Below are 22,890 nucleotides of genomic sequence, written 5' to 3'. Positions count from 1 at the left end.
ACTACATTTGCCATGATTCGATAATTATATTTGCCATCTTCCAGGAAAGTTTAAGAAAAATTGTACAGTGAGACGGCAAATTTCAGAAGAAGAAAAAAATGCATAGTGAGGGAGTCCTGGATTAGGGGGTCTCTGGACAGCCGGACTATCTCCATTGGCCGGACTGATAGACTATGAAGATACAAGATTGAAGACTTCGTCTCGTGTCCGGATGGAACTCTACTTGGCGTGGAAGGCAAGCTAGGCAATACGTATATGGATATCTCCTCCTTTGTAACCGACCTTGTGTAACCCTAACCCTCTCTGGTGTCTATATAAACCGGAGGGCTTTAGCCCGTAGGACAACAATCACAACATACAATCATACCGTAGACTAGCTTCTAGGGTTTAGCCTCTCTGATCTCGTGGTAGATCTACTCTTGTAACACCTATATCTTCAATATTAATTAAGCAGGACTTAGGGTATTACCTCCATCAAGAGGACCCGAACCTCGGTAAAACTTCGTGTCCCTCGCCTCCTATTACCATCCGGCCTAGACGCACAGTTCGGGACCCCCTACCCGAGATCCGCCGGTTTTGACACCGACATTGGTGCTTTCATTGAGAGTTCCTCTGTGTCTTCGCTGTTAGGCTTGATGGCTCCTACTATCATCGATAGCGATGCGGTCTAGGGTGAGACTTTTCTCCTCGGACAGATCTTCGTATTCGGCGGCTTTGCACTGCGTGCTAATTCGCTTGGCCATCTAGAGCAGATTGAAAGCTATGCCCCTGGCCATCAGGTCAGATTTGGAAGTTTGAATTACACGGCCAACATTCGTGGGGACTTGATCTTCGATGGATTCGAGCCACAGCCGGGCGCGCTGCACTGTCGCGATGGGTATGACCTAGCTCTGCCATCGGACGATACCCAAGAAGCCGTGCCCGCATCAGCTCCAACCCTTAGCTCGGAGCCAACTGCGCTAATCAAGGACGGGTGGCTAGACACCACCTCAGGGGCTGCAGTCTCAACGACGATCGAGCAGAACACCAGCACCATCCTCTGCGCAGCCCGTGACTCCAAGGTGCCGGACTCTCCTCCGGACCCCGAACCATCCGCGCCCCTGCCATTCGAATCCGACTGGGCGCCGATCATGGAATTCATCGCTGCGGATATCTTTCAGCACTCGCCCTTCGGTGACATTCTGAATTCACTAAGGTCTCTCTCTCTCTGTCAGGAGAGCCCTGGCCAGATCATGGCCAACAGGACTGGGATGCGGACGACAAAGAAATTCGACGCCAACCCACCACCCACTTTGTAGCCACAGTCGATGATTTAGCCGACATGCTCAACTTCGACTCCGAAGACATCGACGGTATGGACGACGATGTAGGAGACGAACATGAACCAGCACCTATAGGGTACTGGAAAGCCACCTCGTCATATGACATATACATGGTGGATACACCCAATGAAGGCAACGACGACGAGATAGCGGAGGATGACCCCTCCAAGAAGCAACCCAAGCGCCGACGTCAGCGGTGCCACTCTAAGTCCCGCCAAAGCAAAAGTGGTGATACCGGCACAGGAGATAATAACACTCCGGATAGCGTCGAAGACAACGAAAATCCCATCCAGCAAGAGTTAGATCAGGAGGATGAAGGAGCTAGCTCTCCTGAGAAAGCGGCTGGCGGAGAGGAGGATGACAATTACATGCCCCCCTCCGAAGACGAGGCAAGCCTCGGCGACGATGAATTCGCCGTACCAAAGGATCCCGTCGAACAAGAGCGCTTCAAGAGCAGGCTTATGGCCACGGCAAATAGCCTGAAGAAAAGCAGTAGCAGCTTCAAGCTGATCAAGATTTGCTAGCTGACAAATGGACTGAACTCCTCGCAGCCGAGAAATATAAACTCGAGCATCCCTCCAAGAGTTACCCAAGGCGCATGTTACTACCCCGACTGGAGGAAGAAGCATATGATACGGCTGACCGGCCACCTCGAGGCCGCGATAGAGAGGCATTCCTGCCGAAAGCTCAGCCTCCACCCCAACGCCATCTAAATAAAAAGGCATGGGGAGATACGCCAGACCTGCGAGACATATTGGAGGACAAAGCAAAGCACTCAAGATCGATCTACGGATCACGAGGGCGCACCACTCTACGAGACGGTAAACGTCACGCCGGATACAGTAAAAGCAAATCCGGCCAGGCCGAACACAGCGGGCAGGACCCATACGAGCTGCGTCGTGATATAGCCCAATACAGAGGCACCGCACACCCCTTATGCTTCACAAACGAAGTAATGGAACATCAATTCCCAGAAGGTTTCAAACCTCTAAACATTGAATCATACGATGGCACAACAGATCCCGCGGTATGGTTTGATGACTTCCTCCTCCACATCCACATGGCCCGCGGTGATGACTTACATGCCATCAAGTACCTCCCACTAAAACTCAAAGGACCAGCACGGCATTGGCTTAATAGCTTGCCAGCGTACTCCATTAGCGGTTGGGAAGATCTGGAAGCCGCATTCCTCGACAACTTTCAGGGCACTTATGTGCGACCACCAGACGTCGATGACTTGAGCCACATAATTCAGCAGCCAGAAGAGTTGGCCAGGCAATTGTGGACTCGGTTCCTTACAAAGAAAAACCAAATCGTCGACTTCCCGGATGCGGAGGCCTTAACGGCTTTCAAGTACAACATCCGAGACGAGTGGCTAGCCGGCACCTTGGTCAGGAAAAGCCGAAATCTATGACAGCCCTCACGACGCTCATGACCTGCTTTTGTACTAGGTCATGTCTCCAACTCTCCATTTCAACTCACATAGATAAGTACGGGATAGAAATTGGTAGAGGTATTTTCGGTAATCAACTCTAGTGATTGATGCATAGGGATACTACTTGCACATACAAATTGGAGAACAAGAACGATGGCAAATCGATGAGATCATGCCACCACGTGCGAACAATAGAGCACAAGAACGATGGCAAATCGATGGTGTGAGTAGGAATGCCGTGGGGGCAAGGAGCCCACTCACTCAATGTTGTTAAGCCTGCGAGCTAAACCAGGTTGTTAGAGGTATATTTGGGATACATGTATTTGATAGTCTATGATTTGTAATCTATCTACTACCTTATCTTCAGGAAAGACGTCTTGCCCTCAAAGTCTTGTACTCAATATATACTCGCCCTCGAGACTCAATAATACATCCATCAACGATTTTAATATGGTATCGGCCTTGTCTCGATCCTAAACCCTAGCCGCCGCCGCTTCCGCACTCGCGCATCGCCCCTGGGGCGATCGGCCTCCATGACCGCCGCCGGGGCCGTGCCGCCCGTAACTAACTAACTAATCTACCAAATGATGAAAATGAAGAAAATGACACCTCAACCTGAACCTACCGAACTGAAGTTTCTGAAGCCACGAGGTATATTTCCAACACCCTGATTGTAGGGTTCCATGTCGAATGTTGGGATCGATTTAGCTTCACCCCACCCTGGTTGTACCCCGTTGACTAAATTGACACAGACCTATAAATTGATCGTTTATGATAATATGGGTGCAGTTTGCCCAAAAGCTTAAGTTGTCCTTTGTTTGAGCAGAGGACAGAGGGTTGCTCAGCCCAATCGAGACATGTTGCGTTCACAAACACAAGAGCTTTCAACTGCACCTCACAAAAAAGCTTTCAATCTTTTACTGGACATGAAGAGTTCAGAAGGAAAAAAGAGTAGGGGGAGGGGGTGGTTAATTAGACATCACAATGATGGATATAGCATGTGTTTCTGTTGCAACCGGTATAAATTGATTCCAAGTAGATGGATGAACTTGCTTCGATCTCGAGATGCCATCTGCCCATAGCTGGTAGTACCAGATTTCAAGCGGTGATGCACGCATGTGACCTTGTATGGAAGCTAGCACCAATTTCCTAGTGCCACTTGTTTATTGACCTTCTCTATCCATGATTGCGCATCACTGCCATGAGTTCCCTTGTTGAATCCAGCAATGAATATGCTTTATTTGACTCACTTTTTTGCTAGTTGAGTTTAGCGATGAACAGTGGCGTAGCCAGGGCAGGGCTACGCCCGGGGCCAGCCATCGTAGTTACAGTACATATGACTGCTACAGTGCCAAAAATAGCTACAGAATATGAAGGAATTTAAAGCCAGCCCCCAGACCATGGCCCTAGTAGCCTGGGGCCTGGCTACGCCCCTGGCGATGAAGACCTTTTCCCTTATTGGATGAGTCGTTTTGAAGCCGAACTACTGTTTGCTTTAGGAACTGGTACGAAGCGAATGTTACATCTGTTGTGCTTGATGCTCTGTTGTTTCTGTGCGCACTCAACATTACCACTCAGCAATGCAATTTGGTACTAAATTTCTAGAAGTAGAACTTTTCGGCTCAATCTATGCCCACTTCTGAATTTGTTGGCAATTACTCCCATCCGTCCCATAATATAAGAGCGTTTTTCTAAACACTCTTATATTATGGGACGGAGGGAGTAGTAATTATGGGCAAGAAAGAAACAGGTTTAGGATTTTCATGTTGGTGCTCTTTGCAACAGTTGTACGCCTCTATGATTCAAAGTATGAATATTCATCTTTTTTTGCAATGCCTGGCGTCTATGATTAACCCTTTTGTAGTAGTTCCTTTTGTAACTTGTCATTACTACAGAATGTTACAACACAATTCGTAGCAAAATTTCAGTTGAGAACTAATGATGTGCTTTGCAGCTCAAGATTGCTGCTAAGAACTTAAGATGAACGGAATCGGGTGCTCCAAGTGGGCCATTTTTGGCAGATGGCAATTGGTCGAATGGCCCTCCTCTCCCCTCCCTCCCCTCCCCCCATGTGGCGACACCTGCGTCGGGATCCTCCCCGGCGACGTCCCTGCACCTTGCGTCTCCACCTCCCACCCCTCCGCTGTCCCCCCCTCGGGCTCCGCTCCGGCGTCCCGTGCCGCCCCCATCCACGTTCTGTCCTCCCCTCCTCGCCCTGGCCGCATCTCCCCTCTCCGGGCCAATAAGTTTTGGGCGCTGGATCTCGATGGCTCCGGGTCGGATTCTGAGGCTCCTTCTCCTCCCCGCCCTGTCTCGTTGTGCTGTCCTTCTGTGGATGCGACGGCGGGTCACCGGCGCAAGTTCGCGCCCGGGGGGCGGGGCGCCCCGTTGGGCCTGCCTTGGAGGTGGATGGGTGGCGTCGCGTTTCGCGGGGTCGCCGGCGTGCGTCGTGTTGGTCCCCTGCTGCGGGCCTGTTGGGCTCCGTTGGGTTGGCTAGGGCTTCGCCGCCTTTGGCGTCTGGCTCTCCGGCAGGTCCTCGTGCCTGCTCCGCCTCCCCTGCGGCCTCTGTCGTGCCGGCGGCGTCGGAGTTGGTGCCAACCCTAGATCTGGGATCCGGGGCGGCGCTGGTTCCCCCGCCTACGGAGCGGGCCCCACTGGGTGTTGCTGGGCCTGCTGGGCCCGTTTCGGTGTTAGCCGTGGCTTCTCTGTCTGATTTCCACCCCTCCCTTCTTTGGGATCTGGGCCGCGGGTGGCCCACGTCCAGCCCACCCTTCCTGTGAGGCCTTTTATCGAGCCGGGTCTGGCTCGGTCGGGGTATTTATGGGTGAGGAGGGGTGCCGTTCCCCCTTTTCTAGGGTTTCCGACCTCCTCCTCAGATCTATCTCGTCACCGTCTCCCCATTCGACGCTTCGCCAGATCTCCTCCTCCCCCTCCCCTCTCCCTCTCCTTTGCGGCGGTGGCTGCGATGGACCGCTCCCGTGCATCCTCCAGTGAGGCGGTCTCCGGCCAGAAGCACGGACGCGATGGTTTCGGCGATGCGGCCGCAGATCTGGAGTACAAGGCGGCGCTCCGTGCTAAGCTTCAGGCCTCCCTCGCCCCGGAGGCAGGGTCGGCGGCGGCTTCGGCTGGTGTGTCTCCCCGCGCCTCTGGGTTGGGCCCATCTGTGCCTCCCCCCCCCCGTCCGCGTCTGGTGCTCCGTCGGCCGCGGTCGATCCCTGGGAGCTGGCAGCGGCGGCCAGTCGGGCGGGCTCATCGGGGCCTTCCCAGGCGTCCCCCCCGCTGGGAGCTGCTCCCTGGGGCGGTGCGCCGTTGCGGGCTCTGGTGGTGGCTGGGGGTGGCTCGTCTCGCTTCGTCCCCCGTGGGGCGTCGGGGCCCCCGGTCCGCCGCCCTGTTGGCCCTGCTGCCGGGCGGGGGGCTGGCTCTGGTCCTATTTCGTCTGGTGATGGCATCCTCCCTCCTCCTCCTCATGGATCTGGTCGCAACCCTCCCCAATCCCAAGTCTCCAACCCCATCCTCACCTGCTTCGCCTGTCATCGCCCAAGGCATTTCCAATCGCGTTGTGAAAACCCCCCTTCTGTCTCATCTGCAGAGAAGATGACCATCTCACGATGGATTGCCAGAATCGTGTCAAGCCCCCCGCTTTCGCCCACTATGGCACCAGCCTCCCAGGGTGTTCTTTCTTTGCTTTAGACAAGGGGATCCCAGAGGCAGCCCCTATTCCATCGCTTTCCAATGTCGGCATTATTTCTGTCCAGGCTAAATGCATTTCTTCCCAGACCCTTCTGGATGAACTTCAGTTATGGGATGATGGCGGTTGGGATTGGCAAATTCGCCAACTTTTTGTGCTTGATTTTGCTGCGACTTTTCCCTCCAAAGAGAGCCTCCGTATGATCTCTTCTTGCACTAGCTTCACGCTGCCTCTGAATCAACTTGTAGTCTCGGTCAAAGCCGCGTCCAACGGTTCTAAGGCGATTTCTGCTCTGTCTGATGTGTGGTTTCTGGTCGAAGATGTCCCTCCTAGCATGCGCACCACAGCGTTCCTCATGGCTTTCGGGGTGCTCATCGGGAAACCTATTGAAGTGGATCAAGCCTCTTTGGCCATTCTGGGGCAGACCCGGCTTTGGCTCTGGTGTGTTGATCCCCTGTGCATTCGCGGCTCCATTGATGTATTTCCTGCGGCTGGTGGCTTTTGGCTCCGGGTGCGGGTGGAGGGGGCCTCGGGTCCGATGTCGCCTCCTCCTCCTCCCCCTCGGCCTCTGGCAATGGTGATAAAAGCAAAGATGGGGATGGATGCCCTGATGACTCCATGCATGGGACTGATCCTCGGTTCACTCAGTCGAAGTGGGATGGGATTTCTCCTGAATATCAAGATTTACTAAAGGAGAATGCGCCGGCTGGTCCGGGGCCCCAGGATGCGGCTCCTGGCTTGGGCGGAGGTGATGCGGCTTCGGGTGGGGCTAAGGGCACACCTTTCTCGGCTGTGTGCTCCAACCTCCCTGCCCGTCCCGCTTCTCCCTCCTTGTCTGGCATTGAAGACCTCCCCCCAGCTGGCCCTGCTGTGTCCAAGAAGAAGAAGAAGTCCTCTGTCAAGAAATATTCCGCCAAGAGCCGTGCTTCAGGTGACTCGAGGCAGTCCGCGGCTGGGCTCTGCCGTAGGCTTGATGCTGATATGGGTGCGGCTTCGGGCCCATGCTCTGCTACGGCTTCCCCCAGTCATGCTCGTCATGTTCCTGTGCACTCTCCTGCGTCCATGGCCTGCAAGAGCGGCCGCGTCTCCAACTGCGGTGAGCGGGTGGTCGATCGGGCGGCTCGGCGTGCTGCGGCTCGGGATCTGCCCCCTTCAGGTTCGTCCCCAGCCCCTTCCCCCTCCCTCCCCATGGTTGTCTCCCCTGTGCGTTTAGTTCTTCATTCACAATCTGATGTTCACTTGCTCAAAATTCTAGATGATGTTGGTATTTGCTTAGATTCTAGCCTGGGTTCCCCTTCGTTGATTCTTGGTGTTATTAGGGCAAATGAGGTAGCCCAGGCTGATATTGCAAAGGCCAAGGAGGCTCGGGTGGGTTCGGCCGCCCCACCGGTTGTGGCCGGTGGGGACGAGGGGGGAGATGACAGGTGTCAAGCTCCCCCGGTGTCTTCTACTCGCGTGGCAAGGAAGCGTGCTAAATCTTGTGTGGTAAGGAAGCGTGGCAAGGAAGCAGGTGTCAAGTCTCTGTATCAAAAACCTATCTTTTAGATGAAGGCCTTAATTTGGAATATTCGTGGTTTCGAGGCTAGGGGCGCAGGGACCAACTTAAAGACCTGGTCCGATCTGAAAACTAGACTTTATTGGCCTTGTTGAGACTATCAAATCTTTCTTTTCCTCGGGTGACTTATCGGCCATTGCTGGGATAGACAGATTTCATTGGAATTATGTGGCCTCGGCTGGGCTCTCCGGTGGTCTCTTTCTTGGTGCCAAAAAAGATACTTTCGACTTTGTGGCTTTCGACCATGGCATTTTTTGGGCTAGTAAGGTGGTTTCCCTTCGATCCCTCAATTCGTTGTTGGAAACCATGGTGGTTTATGGTCCGGCTGACCACGCGATGTCTTATGCCTTCTTGGACGAGATTAGTATTAAAATTGAATCCTGTCAGCTACCCCTCCTGATCGGGGGCGATTTTAATTTGCTTCGTTTCCCTTCTGACAAGAGCTCGTCTAACTTCTCCTGGCCCCTGGCTGATGCTTTTAATGCTTTTATTAGGGACATGGCTATTCGTGAGATTCCTAGGGTTAGAGCCCGTTTCACCTGGTCTAACCATCAAACTCCCCCAATTCGTTCTGTTCTTGATAGGGTTTTTGTTTGCTCTAGGTGGGACTCTCTATTCCCCCGTGTCAGTCTTAGAGCTCTGCCTTGTGTTGGCTCTGATCACACCCCCTTGATTCTAGATGATGGTTCGCGCCCAGTTGCTTTCCCGAGATTCCAGTTTGATGCTTCATGGCTCCAAGTGGAAGGTTTTAACGAGTTGGTGGCTCAAAAGATTCTGACTTTCCTCTCCTCTATTCGATGCTCTTTTGGCCCCATGGATGACTGGCATCAATGCTCCTATTTTTTGCGTAGATTCCTTAGAGGCTAGTCTAAAAACCATTACGCTGAGTCTAGGCGTGACAAAGCTAGGTTGGTTGCTCAAATTGGCGTTTTAGATGATCGCGCCGATAGCTCTGGGCTGTCCTCGACTGAATGGCAAACTCGGTATGGTTTAGAAGAGGCGCTGCTGGGCATTCATAGGCAAGAGGAAGTGTACTGGAAACAGCATGGTACTATCAACTGGACCTTAAAGGGTGACTCTCCTACGTCCTATTTCTTTGCGATTGCTAACGGCAGACGCCGGAGATGCATTATTGATAGCCTTACGATTGACGGCGTCAGTGTCTCTGACCCCTCGGTGATTATGCGTCATGTGGTTGATTTTTTCTCTAACCTCCTAGCTATTAAACCCGTTCTAGGCTTTAATTTGGCCTCGCCCTTTTGTTCTCCTCTGGACCAGCTTTCGGTCGCTGACAATGAGAGTTTGCTGATCCCCCCCACGGAAGAGGAAATTTTTGAGACGATCCGTTCTGCCAACCCGAATGCGGCTTCTGGGCCTGACGGCTTTTCCATTCCTTTCTTCCGGCAATTCTAGCCTTAGCTAAAGGGCCTAATTATGGCTATATCTCAAGGTTTTTGGTTGGGGACTGTTGACATCTCGAGACTTAACTACGCAGTTCTCACCCTCATTCCTAAAGTTAAAGGCGCTGACTTGATCTCCCAATTTAGACCCATTGCTTTGATTAACAATTTTGCTAAGATTCCTGCCAAGGGGATGGCTACTAGAATTTCTCCGATCGCCCATCGGGTTATTAGCCCTTTCCAATCCGCGGTCAATAAGGGGAGAGTCATTCTGGATGGGGTGCTTTGCCTTCATGAGATAATTCATGACCTTCACTGTAAGAACACCAAGGCTGTGGTCCTTAAACTTGATTTCGAAAAGGCGTATGACTCAGTCAGCTGGGGTTTTCTTCACCAAGTTCTGTTGGCCAAGGGCTTCGATGGTGCGGTGGTCCACCGTCTAATGCAACTTGTCACTGGTGGGCACACGGCGGTGGCTGTCGATGGCCAGACCAGTAATTTCTTTGCCAACGGTATGGGCCTGAGGCAAGGAGATCTGGCGCCCCCCTTGCTTTTCAATTTTGTGGCTGATGCTTTATCTCACATTCTGTCTCGGGCTGCGGCTGCTGGTCACATCTCGCCGGTTAGCTCCCATCTTATTCCTAATGGCATCTCTCACCTTCAGTACGCGGACGACACCATCATTTTGGTTGAACTTAATGATAACTCCATCACGAATCCGAAATTTCTTCTTCTCTGCTTTGAAGCCTTGTCGGGCCTTAAAATCATTTTTTCTAAAAGCAAGGTCATTGTGACTGGAGTATCTGTCTCGGAAGCGCAGAGGGTCGCCCACCTCTTGAATTGCTCACTAGGATCCTTTCCTCTCAAATACTTGGGCTTACCTATCTCCCCGCTTAAGCTTTTGGCCAAAGAGTTTGCCCCGGCTGTTACTAAAGTTGGCAATAGAGTTTTGCCGTGGCGAGGTCGTTATAATTCTCAGGCGGGCAAGGTAGCCCTTACCACTCCTGCCTTTCCTCTCTCCCGATGTTTCTAATGGGCTTCTATCTTCTGTCTGAAGGGACACACGCGGGCTTCAACAAGCACAGGGGTGCTTTTTACTGGAATTCCTCCGATAACAAGCGCAAATATAGGATGGTCAAGTGGGACCTCATTTGCAGACCTAAGCACAAGGGGGGCCTTGGCATCATTAACTCTAGAATCATGAATAAGTGCCTCTTGTTAAAATGGTGGTGGAAGATTATGTCCCTTGATGAACGTCCTCCTTGGCTTAACCTTCTCAAAGCTAAATATTTTCCCTTCTCGAGTCCTATGTTCGCCTCCTCTTCTGGTGGCTCTCAATTTTGGCGCCAGCTCGTTAGTATTAGATCGATCTTCCGGTCCCTGGTGAAATTAGTTGTCCGTAATGGCAAATCTACGCGTTTTTGGTTAGATTGGTGGGTTGGGGACTCTACTCTTGTGGTGGCTTACCCGACTTTGTTTTCGTTTTGTGCTAACCCTGAGATCTCTATATCTAAGCTCTCGGCTCAGGGTTGGGTTTTAGATTTCCGGCGCTCTCTTTCCCCTGCAGAGTTGGAAGATTGGCAACGCCTTACTGCTTGCTTCCCCTTGCTCTCGGAGGAAGAGGACTCCGTTTTTTGGCCCCACTCCCCTTCGGGGCGTTTTTCTGTTAAGTCAGCGTACTCGCATCTCATCGCTGGTGTTCGCACTGACAAGTTTAAACTTATTTGGTCTGCCCGCATACCTCCTAAGATCAAAATCTTCCTTTGGCAAGCTCTTCGTCGCAAACTTCCTGCGGCTGACCAGATTAAAAAGAGGAATGGGCCGGGTTCTGATAGTTGTCATCTGTGTGGCGCCCTAGAGGATACAGAACATATCTTCATCTAGTGCTCTTTGTCAAAATTCATTTGGAGTTGCATTAGACTTTGGCTTCATGTTCCTTGGAACCCTTCCTCTTTTGCGGATCTTCGGCGATGTATCAATTCTCTAGCAGGCCGGTCTAAGCGGGTTTTCATGATGGGCTGGGCAGCGATCTGTTGGGCGCTTTGGACTACTAGAAACAAGTTCACTATTGAACATATTTTTCCGGCTAACCCTGTGAGTTGCTTATTTAAAGCTAATGTCTTTTTGTAGTTGTGGAGATCATTGACTAAGGATGGGGACCTTGAGGCGTTCGACGATATGCTATCCAAAATGAAATCTACGGCTTCTTCTCTACTGCGGCGGTCCAAGAGGACGGTTTCTTAGTGTTTCGAGTGCTCGTTTGGCTGGCCTGCGTGCCATGATAGGCTGGATGCCTTGTACCCATACTTTCTAGTCGTACTATGTTAAACTTATGTGGTTCCCTTCTGGTGGTTGTGACTCTGCCTGGTGGCTTTATCTATAAAGCCGGGCTCTCGCCTTTTATCTAAAAAAAGAACTTAAGATGTCCTTTGCATATAGAATTTTCTCTAAGACTGTCTGTAGCTGTTTTTCTAGATTCAGATGTTCGCGTATTTTTGCCGGACTGGTGTTTTAATTACTTTCACGCACACTATGTGTTGTTTGGTGGATAATACGAGTGTTGATTAGATTAGGAGTTTTCTAGGGTTTAGAGTCCTACCATGATTTTTTTTAAATCAGCCACGATCACCCACAGAGATTGCACTCAAAAATCACAAACTCAAACTTGTATTCTGCAATGCAAGGTAAGAGTAGGGATGGAGTTGAGAGCAGTAGTTAGAACATACACCAGATGTTGTATGTTGGATTGGATGCGCTTCTAGCTTCCGTGCGCCATCTGTCCACCTCCTAGGGATGCTTCATATTTGCCACTCGGTGGCTTTTTCTGTCTCTTTTTTCTGTCCTTGGGCGTGTTTGTGTTGTAGCGCCAGTCGTCTTATTTGCAATTGTGATAGTTGTATGGATGTTTGCTTTATCTATAAAGTGGGGAGAAAGCCTAGTTAGAGAGAACATACACTATAGTGACCATTGGGTCTTTTTCACTTTTTGTTTTTGAGGGGTAGGGTCTTTTTCACAATCTTTAAGAAAAATCTGTTGAGCTGTAATGTTCACGGTGATGTGCTGCTGGGCTAAAGCCCAGCCCGTTTAAGAGCCACTCCACCCATACGCTACGAACCTCGACTCCGAGAAAATTGGCTATTTGCCACTTTCAATATGGGGCTTCGCACAAATGCCACTGTCAAGATTGACTTCGTAAAAATGCCACCCAGCTTATGTGTACTTTGATTAACATGCTATTTTTCCTTTTCCTATTGCTTTTCTTTTTCTTTTCCATTTTCTGGCACCTGAAAGGACCAAATTGCCCTTGGACCTTTCAACCTTATATCTGATGCGTTTGTGGGCTGGCTAGCTCGTCATGTCGCTGATGCTTGGCCGAGTAACCACAGGTCACCGCCGTTGCTCGCCCACGCATGCGCGCGCCACCACAGCTCGCCTTGACCACGCCCGTGTGTGCATCCCCAGGTCGCTGCAGGTACTCACCCATGCCTATTGTGCCGGCGCAGCTCACCGCCGCCTTGCCGATGCCTGCACGAGTCACTGCAGCTCCTCGCCGGTGCTCGTGCACGTCTGCACGTAACGGCGCAACCTCGCGGGTGCCTGCGCGAGCCACCACAGCTCGCTGCCGGTGCTAGCCCACGCCAGCGCAGCTCGCCCTCCCCTTCGCGCGTTGGCCTAGCTTGTCCCGAGAGCCAAGACATACGACGACAGCGTTTAACAGCAGTCCAGTGGCGTGATACCAGCACCGGCTGGAGGAGATGGGTGCGTGTACATGTTCTGAAGACGGGATGCAAGCAACCTGTAAGTGACGTTTGCTCTAATCCTTTACTTGAATCTTGCATTGCAATTTGGCAATTACATGTATGATATATCTAATCACAGTGTATGTATACCTGCTTGTGTATCTAATCATAGTGTATGTAAAGATAGGAAAAAGGAATTGCAGTCATAGGAGAGTGTATGTTTGCCTTCCACAAATACAATCACAGATACAATGAAAACGTCGCCGAGGAGATCGGCGGCACGCAGCGTCGACGAGAACGGCGGCGGCAATAAGATCAGTGTCATGTGGCGTCAAGGAGATGGGGGCGGCGTCCAGAGGTTGACGCAAGACGTGGATATGGCAAGCACGTTATTCTCGGCGGGCTGCACGCTCTCGTCTGTTTCAATGCACTGATTAGATGCCAAGTTCGTGTAGATAACAACAGGGGCAGTTTAATCTTTTCCGGTGCCTGTAAATGGGCGAGGTGGGACTATTTTTTTAAAGTGTGCTGAGAGTCACACATATGCCGTAATAAAAAATAAAAAAAATGCAAAGGGCCACACGTCCACGAATCGATGACATGGCAAAGGGCCAGGACTATGCCGACGGCCTGGCCGTCGGCATAGGGCTGACCTTATCCCTTGCGGTTCGCCCCCACCACCCATTCCCCATCTCCCCCTTCCCCCCGACCACACCCGCACCGCCGCCCACCACCTCCGCCACCCGCCCTGAGCACGCCACCGCCGGCCCCGAGCCACTGGTAGAAAAAGGGCCTATAGTCCTGGTTCGTAAGGGCCTTTAGTCCCGATTCCGGAACCGGCACTAAAGTGTCGGTACTAATACCTCCCCCCTTTAATCCCGGTTCAATCCAGAACCGGGACTAAAGGCCCTCCACGTGGGCAGTGCGCAGAGCCCAGTCAGGAGACCCTTTGGTCCCGGTTGGTGGCACCAACCGGGACCAATAGGCATCCACGCGTCAGCACTGCTGTGGCTGGGGTTTTTGTTTTTTTTTTGAAAGGGGGGGGGGGTTGGGGGTTTTGGGGGGTTAATTTAGGCGTTTCATATATTGTGTTAGCTAGCTATAATTAATAGAGAGAAGTGTCCTCTGTTATGTCCGTGCTTGGTCGACGCTACGTACTATACATATGTATAGAGAGGACTAGACACGCTAGCTAGCTAGTAAGCAAACGAAGGAAACAGAAGATCGTCATGAACATATATGCATACAGAGAGAAGTGATATCGACCACCTCTCCTTCTCCGAGAGATTGGTCGAACAACAAGTTCTCGTATATCTATCTGACACTACTGGCTACATATATACAATAATTATCTCTTACAAATATAATCATACGGACTCAGGATCCACATAGAATTCTCCGTCTTCAGGGATCACGTGGTCAAGAAAGAATGCCGTCAATTCCTCTTGAATTGCTCGCATGCGAGCTGGTGCTAGGAGTTCATCCCGCTTCCGAAACATCTAATTTGAAGAAGCGGGTCAATACACACATATATATATATATATAAATGAATGAAACTCAACACAAATGATGGTAATAAAATAAAATTGTGAATGTTGTTATTTACGTACTTCATATTGTTCGTTAGAGTACCCGCCCCGCTCACAGGTCGTGTGGCGGATGGACTCGCAGATGTAGTATCCACTGAAATCATTCCCTTGTTCCTGCCACAACCACTTTACAAGAAACAGAGGTCAATCAAACTGATAAGTAAGAATGTTAAATGGTATTGATGAAACTAGCGCTCGAATCACTAGGAGATGCGCGGAACATGCTACTATAGTACTTACTTTCGGGTGTCTAAATTCCAGCTCCTTCGGCAGTCCCGGAACTGTTTTGGTGAATTTTCTCCAAACCCTGCCGGATAAAGAAAACAATTACTTGATATTAGGAAATGAACAAAGTTGCTGATATGGTGGATAATGATCGATTTAACTTACTTCTTGAGGATTTCAGTCATGTCCGCATACTCCTGGGGATCATTTCGTTTAGAGTCCAAGACGGTTACTAATCCCTGCTCAAGCTTAATCTCTAGGAGAATATAGTGGAAACTGCACACACATGCATAACTCATGAATTACATTACTGTAACCTTGACTAATATATAAGGGAAACCGAATACGCACAAGACAGTAACACTCACCTGAAGTTGTAAGGAAAGAGTAATATATCTTTGTTTTGATTTATTACGAACGATCGTAGAAAGTTGGCCTCGGTAGCTGCGGCATGAAGTTTAACCTGAGTTGCATCTATGAGATATGTGTTAATGAACCCAATATCACCGACTTGTCTTTTCTTCAATTCGGCAATCTTCAATCTGCATAATATAGTGAGGATGATTATAAATACATGCAATGAAAGAGCTAAGCTATATAGAGAAACTTAATGACAGAAGTAGTACTACTTACAGACAGTAGCAGACGACCGTTGTTTTATCGAGGGCCAATTGATTAAAAAACTGATAGAACTCCTCAAATGGAACAGGCAACAGATCAATTCCAACAAGGTCATGCTCCTTTTTAACTTTCACATACAAAGTACTCCTCCCCCCAGAGTCTCTGCAGATTTTCAAGTACCAATCATGCAATCTTCGCATCATCGTTGATAGAGATCTTTCATCTTTGACGAGAGGCTTCCCGTACTCGTATCTTTGTATCTGCACGTCCATGGGTTCATAATGTACTTCGTCGGGCAGGTAATCTCCAAGATTGCTATAACCGGGCACCATCCTCGGATCATTAGCGACATTGTGGCTAGGCACCTTGAGCGGGGGGGCACGATTGCTTCGCTTGTTCGCCGAGCTGGGCAATTTGTTTCCCAGCTCGTCGTTCTTTCAGCCTTTGCTCACTGACAGTACTTCCCGACCGCTCCGCTTCGGCAAATTCCTTTCCAATAATGTGGTCATAGTTTCCTTTCGGCAGATCAGACTTCAGTGGTTTTGTCAGGGCAGCCAGAGTGCGCTTCACTTTCACCCGATCTACCTTCTCCTCCGGAGGTGGATGTTTCTTTGCTTTCACCCCTTCAAAGAAGTTCCTCACTTCTTCTCGCGCGATCTCGGCGTTTTCCTCTAGGGTCCTCTCATATGGTAACTTCTCTGGAGTCTTCAGAGAAGGACCGAATCTGTATGTCCTCCCGCCTCTGGTTGTACTGCTAGATGCCAACCGAGCAGACGGAGCGGTTGTCTTCTTTACTTGCTTAAGAGGTGGAGGAGAAGGACTACGACGCGCCGGAGCAGCTGGAGCGGCGGCAGGTCTCTTCCGCCCTTGCTGACGAGGCGGAGAAGGAGGAGGCTGGCTGCTCGGGCGCGTCGGCGCAGGCGGAGAAGGAGGCGGAGTGCCGCCACGCGCCGGAGAAGGAGCCGGCCGAGGGCCCTGATCGTCACTCGCCGGAGGAGGAGGCAGAGTGCCCTGACTCGCCGGAGGAGGAGGAGGAGGCGGTGGCGTCCAGTTCGAAAGGTTGATGAGCTTCTTCCGCCATAGGCATGGAGTCTTCAGAGCAGACCCCAACCGAGTCTCCCCTTCACCGGTAGGGTGGTCAAGCTGGAGGTCCTCAAATCCCTCCGTTATCTCATCCACCATCACCCTAGCATATCCTTCTGGAATCGGCCGGCAGTGAAAAGTTGCGCCGGGTTCAGTAGGATAAACAGAGCCAACAGCCGCCTTGACCTTCAAATTCATCCATTGCATCATAAGGTGGCAATTTTGAGACTCCGTTATAGCATCCACGGGATAGCTGGCAGGAGCCGTCAAGGCATGCTCCAGCTGAAGCAGCTCGGTGGAAGCCACACTGCTTCTGCGCTGAGATGGCGGGGTAGCTTCGGGGGAGGCTTCGGCAGTACGTTTGCTGCGATTTGCTTCTCATTCCTCTATCGCGTCTAACCTTGCTTGTAGCGCCTGTATTTGGGTCTGCTGCACTTTTTCCTCCTCTCATGGGATTTGTAACCGCCTGTGTCCAGAAACCCAAACTTCCACGGAATGGAGCCTGGCGTGCCTCGTGTCCGTCCAGGGTGCTCCGGATTCCCGAGGGCCATTGTGAGCTCGTCGTTCTCTCTGTCTGGAAAGAACGTCCCTTCCTGCGCTGCTTCGATATACTGCTTAAGCTTACTGACTGGTATATCCATTTGATCGTTCGTCCAAATGCACTTCCCTGTTACAGGGTCCAGGATTCCGCTAGCCCCGAAGAACCAAGTCCGGCAACGGTCTGGCCAGTTAATTGTCTCTAGTTCGATCCCTTTATGAACCAGATCATTCTCAGTCTTGGACCACTTAGGCCGGGCTACGAGGTAGCCACCTGACCCCGTGCGATGGTGAAGCTTCTTCTTCGCAGCATTTTGCTTGTTTGTCGCCGACATCTTCTTACTCTTTTCTGATGTCTTGTGGGCCACAAATGCGGGCCAGTGATCTCTGATCTTCTCATATCTGCCCTTGAATTTTGGTGTCTCATTATTTTCGACGAACTTATTCAGCTCTTTCTTCCACCTCCTGAATAGTTCTGCCATCCTCTTCAGAGCAAAAGACTTGATTAATTTCTCTTTAACTGGGTTCTCTGGATTATCCTGAGGCGGTAGGGTGAAATTTGACTTCAGCTCAGTCCAAAGATCATTTTTCTGCATATCATTGACATAAGACACCTCAGGGTCTTCTGTAGCCGGCTTAAACCATTGCTGGATGCTTATCGGGATCTTGTCCCTAACCAGAACCCCGCACTGAGCAACAAATGCACTCTTTGTCCCGAGGGGTTCAATAGGTTGGCCGTCGGGCGCGATTGCTATGATCTCAAACTTTTCATCCGAGCTCAACTTTTTCTTCGGGCCTCGTCTCTTTAGCGAAGTTGTGCTCGATTCGGAGGGCTAGAAAAAAGAACAAAGACTTAATTAATATGTGTACCTACCAAAACAATGAATGCATCAATCAGCTAGTCAGCATAGGCTTAACTAATATATATACCTGGCTGGACTCGGTTCGGTCACCGGAGCCGTCATCACGGTCTCCTTCTTGCACCGGCATTGGGTCACCGGAGCCGTCCTCATGTTCTTCTTCTTGCACCGGCATTAGGTCACCGTAGCCAGCTTGTTCCCCCTCTCCTTCCAGACCATCGGTTTCGTTGAGAAACAACGAGATGGCATCACTTCCTTCTGCGATTATGTCCCTCAACAACGCTTCTTTTGTTGCTTCGTCTAGGGCGGTGTCCATAGTTTCTACACATATTTACAACATGGCAATTATTATTCAAACATGACAGATGGATATATTAGTGCCAAACGTAGAACTAGCTACCTAATCATAGTAAGCTATCGGGAGGGGGTATATATCGACAACGACGACACTACATCTCTGTCCGTCGACGACCCTCGTTCCCGATAAAAAAAAGAGGAAGAAGAAGAAAAAAAAGAGGAGAAGAAAGAATAGAGGAGTTCTCCTCTATTCTTTCTTCTCCTCTTTTTTTCTTCTTCCTCTTCTTTTTTTATCCTCTTCTTCCTCTCATGTTCGAGAGGATCGCCGAGGGGTCGGGAGGTTGCCTAGTGTCAAAGGATTCAAGAAAACCATGTCTTCATCATTAGGCAAAAGTAACATGTGCATGATGGTACGAAGCTCTTCAAAGTTGTTCTGGAACGGAGTCCCAGATAGGATAATTCGCTTTTTGGTACAAAGTTCAGAAAGAGCCTTCCGAATATCGCTATTTGGAAGGCCTTTGCTGAATTCGTACCAAAAGGCGGATTATTCTATTCGGGACTCCATTCCAAAACAACTTTGCAGAACTTCGTACCAACATGCCCTGGTTACTTCCGGCTAATGATGAAGGCATGGATTTCGTCAATACTTTGACACTAGGAAACCTCTCTCGACCCCTCGGCGATCCTCGACCCCTCGAACCCTCGACGACCCTGGAACCCTTGACCCCTAGACGACCCTCTTCTTCCTCTCATGTTCGAGAGGATCGCCGAGGGGTCGGGAGGTTGCCTAGTGTCAACGGATTCAACAAAACCATGTCTTCATCATTAGGCGAAAGTAACATGTGCATGATGGTACGAAGCTCTTCAAAGTTGTTCTGGAACGGAGTCCCAGATAGGATAATTCGCTTTTTGGTACAAAGTTCAGAAAGAGCCTTCCAAATATCGCTATTTGGAAGGCCTTTGCTGAATTCGTCCCAAAAGGCGGATTATTCTATCCGGGACTCCATTCCAGAACAACTTTGCAGAACTTCGTACCAACATTCCCTGATTACTTCCGGCTAATGATGAAGGCATGGATTTCTTCAATACTTTGACACTAGGAAACCTCTCTTGACCCCTCGGCAATCCTTGACCCCTCGAACCCTCGACAACACTAGAACCCTCGACCCTCGACCCTATAGAACCCTCGACCCGAAGAAGAAGAAGAAGAAGAAGAAGAAGAAGAAGAAGAAGAAGAAGAAGAAGAAGAAAATAGAGGAGAAGAAGAAAGGAATAGCTAGAGGAGAAGATTGAAGAAAAAAAAGAAGAAAAAAAGAGGAGAAGAAGAAAGGATAGTGGAGAAGAAGAGTAAATAGAATATATTCTATTTTCCCTTCTTCTCCACTATTCCTTTCTTCTTCTCCTCTTCTTTTTCTTCTTTTTTCTTCTTCTTATTTATTTCTCCCCTTCTTTTCCTCTCCTCTTCTTCTTTCTTTCCTCTTCTTATTTTCTTCTTTCCTATCCTTCTTTTTCTAAAATTGTAACTTTTGCATATATAAAACTCTTCTAAAATTGTAACTTTCTATATAAAACTTTCCTATCGGGAGGGGGAGAAGATCGAAGAAAAAAAAGAAGAAACAAAGAGGAGAAGAAAGAATAGAGGAGTTCTCCTCTATTCTTTCTTCTCCTCTTTTTTTCTTCTTCCTCTTCTTTTTTTATCCTCTTCTTCCTCTCATGTTCGAGAGGATCGCCGAGGGGTTGGGAGGCTGCCTAGTGTCAAAGGATTCAAGAAAACCATGTCTTCATCATTAGGCGAAAGTAACATGTGCATGATGGTACGAAGCTCTTCAAAGTTGTTCTGGAATGGAGTCCCAGATAGGATAATTCGCTTTTTGGTACAAAGTTCAGAAAGAGCCTTCCGAATATCGCTATTTGGAAGGCCTTTGCTGAATTCGTACCAAAAGGCGGATTATTCTATCCGGGACTCCATTCCAAAACAACTTTGCAGAACTTCGTACCAACATGCCCTGGTTACTTCCGGCTAATGATGAAGGCATGGATTTCATCAATACTTTGACACTAGGAAACCTCTCTCGACCCCTCGGCGATCCTCGACCCCTCGAACCCTCGACGACCCTGGAACCCTCGACCCCTAGACGACCCTCTTCTTCCTCTCATGTTCGAGAGGATCGCCGAGGGGTCGGGAGGTTGCCTAGTGTCAAAGGATTCAACAAAACCATGTCTTCATCATTAGGCGAAAGTAACATGTGCATGATGGTACGAAGCTCTTCAAAGTTGTTCTGGAACGGAGTCCCAGATAGGATAATTTGCTTTTTGGTACAAAGTTCAGAAAGAGCCTTCCGAATATCGCTATTTGGAAGGCCTTTGCTGAATTCATACCAAAAGGCGGATTATTCTATCCGGGACTCCATTCCAGAACAACTTTGCAGAACTTCATACCAACATTCCCTGATTACTTCCGGCTAATGATGAAGGCATGGATTTCTTCAATACTTTGACACTAGGAAACCTCTCTTGACCCCTCGGCGATCCTCGACCCCTCGAACCCTCGACAACCCTAGAACCCTCGACCCTCGACCCTATAGAACCCTCGACCCGAAGAAGAAGAAGAAGAAGAAGAAGAAGAAGAAGAAGAAGAAGAAGAAGAAGAAGAAAATAGAGGAGAAGAAGAAAGGAATAGCTAGAGGAGAAGATCGAAGAAAAAAAAGAAGAAAAAAAGAGGAGAAGAAGAAAGGATAGTGGAGAAGAAGAGAAAATAGAATATATTCTATTTTCTCTTCTTCTCCACTATTCCTTTCTTCTTCTCCTCTTCTTTTTCTTCTTTTTTCTTCTTCTTATTTATTTCTCCTCTTCTTTTCCTCTCCTCTTCTTCTTTCTTTCCTCTTCTTATTTTCTTCTTTCCTATCCTTCTTTTTCTAAAATTGTAACTTTTGCATATATAAAACTCTTCTAAAATTGTAACTTTCTATATAAAACTTTCCTATCGGGAGGGGGAGAAGATCGAAGAAAAAAAAGAAGAAAAAAAGAGGAGAAGAAGAAAAAATAGAAAAAAAATTCTATTTTTTCTTCTTCTCCTCTATTCCTTTCTTCTTCTCCTCTTCCTTTTCTTCCTCTCCTCGTCTTCTCCTTCTTCCTCTCCACTAACATAAAATGCACTAACCTAAAATGCAACAAACATAAAATACACTAAATCGATCAACTAACCTAAAATCAGTGATAAAATGCACTAACCTAAAATTGATATCTACTAACAACTTAAAAAAATTAGTACATATATGAAAAAAAATGCATATATGAAAAAAAACATCATCATATCATCAACAGAAAAAAACATCATCATATCATCAACAGAAAAAAAAACATCATCATATCATCAACATCATCATATCATCAACCTAAAATCAGTGATAAAATGGGCGCCGGCGGCCGGAACGAAAGTGGCGGCGTGTGGTCGGGGCGACGGCGACGGGGTTGGGGAAGGGGCGGCGCGCGCGGCGACGGCGACGGGGTCAGGGAAGGGGCGGCGCGCGGCGGGGCGGGCTCGGGGACGGGGCGGGGCGACGATGGGCTCGGGGACGGGGCGGGGCAACGGCGCGGGGACGGGGCGGGGCGACGGCGCGGGGACGGGGCGGGGCGGGCTCGGGGACGGGGCGGGGCGACGACAGGTTCGATGACGGGCTCGGGGACGGGGCGGGGCGAGGGCGGCGGGCGCGGGGCGACGACGACGGCGACGGGGCCAGGGAAGGGGCGGCGCGGGGCGACGACGGGCTCGGGGCGGCGACGACGACGACGAACGGCCTGGGGGCGAATGGGAGCGGTTGGCCAAAATTTCACAAGGTTTGGCTTATATAGCCAGAGCAATGGTCCCGGTTCGTGACACCAACCGGGACTAATGCCCCTCTTTGGTCCCGGTTGGTGCCACGAACCGGGACCAAAGGCCAATTTTCAGCAGCTGAAAGGGCGGGAAGTAGCGGCCTTTGGTCCCGGTTGGTGGCACCAACCGGGACTAAAGGGGGGCATTGGTCACGGTTGGTGCCACGAACCGGGACCAATGCCCCCTTTAGTGTCGGTTGGTGCTACCAACCGGGACCAATGCCCTTTGCTGCCCCGCGCCCAAAAGTTTAGTCCCACATCGCTAGCTGAAGGGCGCGGGCACTAGTTTATAAGCGCGGGTGTGCCTCCCCATTCGAGCTCCTCTCTAATGCAGACTTTCGGGCCTAAACTTGCTACTGCCTGTGGGCCTATTGGGCCTTCTGTGGGCCTGAATCCTGGCCCATGTAGGGTTTCTAGTCGTATTCAGGCCGTGGAGGCCCAGTAGGAGGCATTTTTTTTGGTTTTTTATTTTTTATTTCTACATTTTTTTGGTTTTTTATTTTTTTATTTCTACTTACAACTAAATACTTACAGTTTTTAGTGATTTCTTTTTGCTTTTAGGTCACAAAAATTATAAACTTTCTGTTAGTGCCATTAGTTTTAAATTTTGAATAGTTTAAATTTGAATTTTTAAAAATTTGTGTGAATCACTAGTTTATGAATAA

Source organism: Triticum aestivum, chromosome 3A (genome assembly GCF_018294505.1).
Source record: "Triticum aestivum cultivar Chinese Spring chromosome 3A, IWGSC CS RefSeq v2.1, whole genome shotgun sequence".
NCBI lineage: Eukaryota > Viridiplantae > Streptophyta > Magnoliopsida > Poales > Poaceae > Triticum > Triticum aestivum.
The sequence above is the reverse complement of the archived record's forward strand: the minus strand, read 5'-3'. Positions refer to the sequence as shown.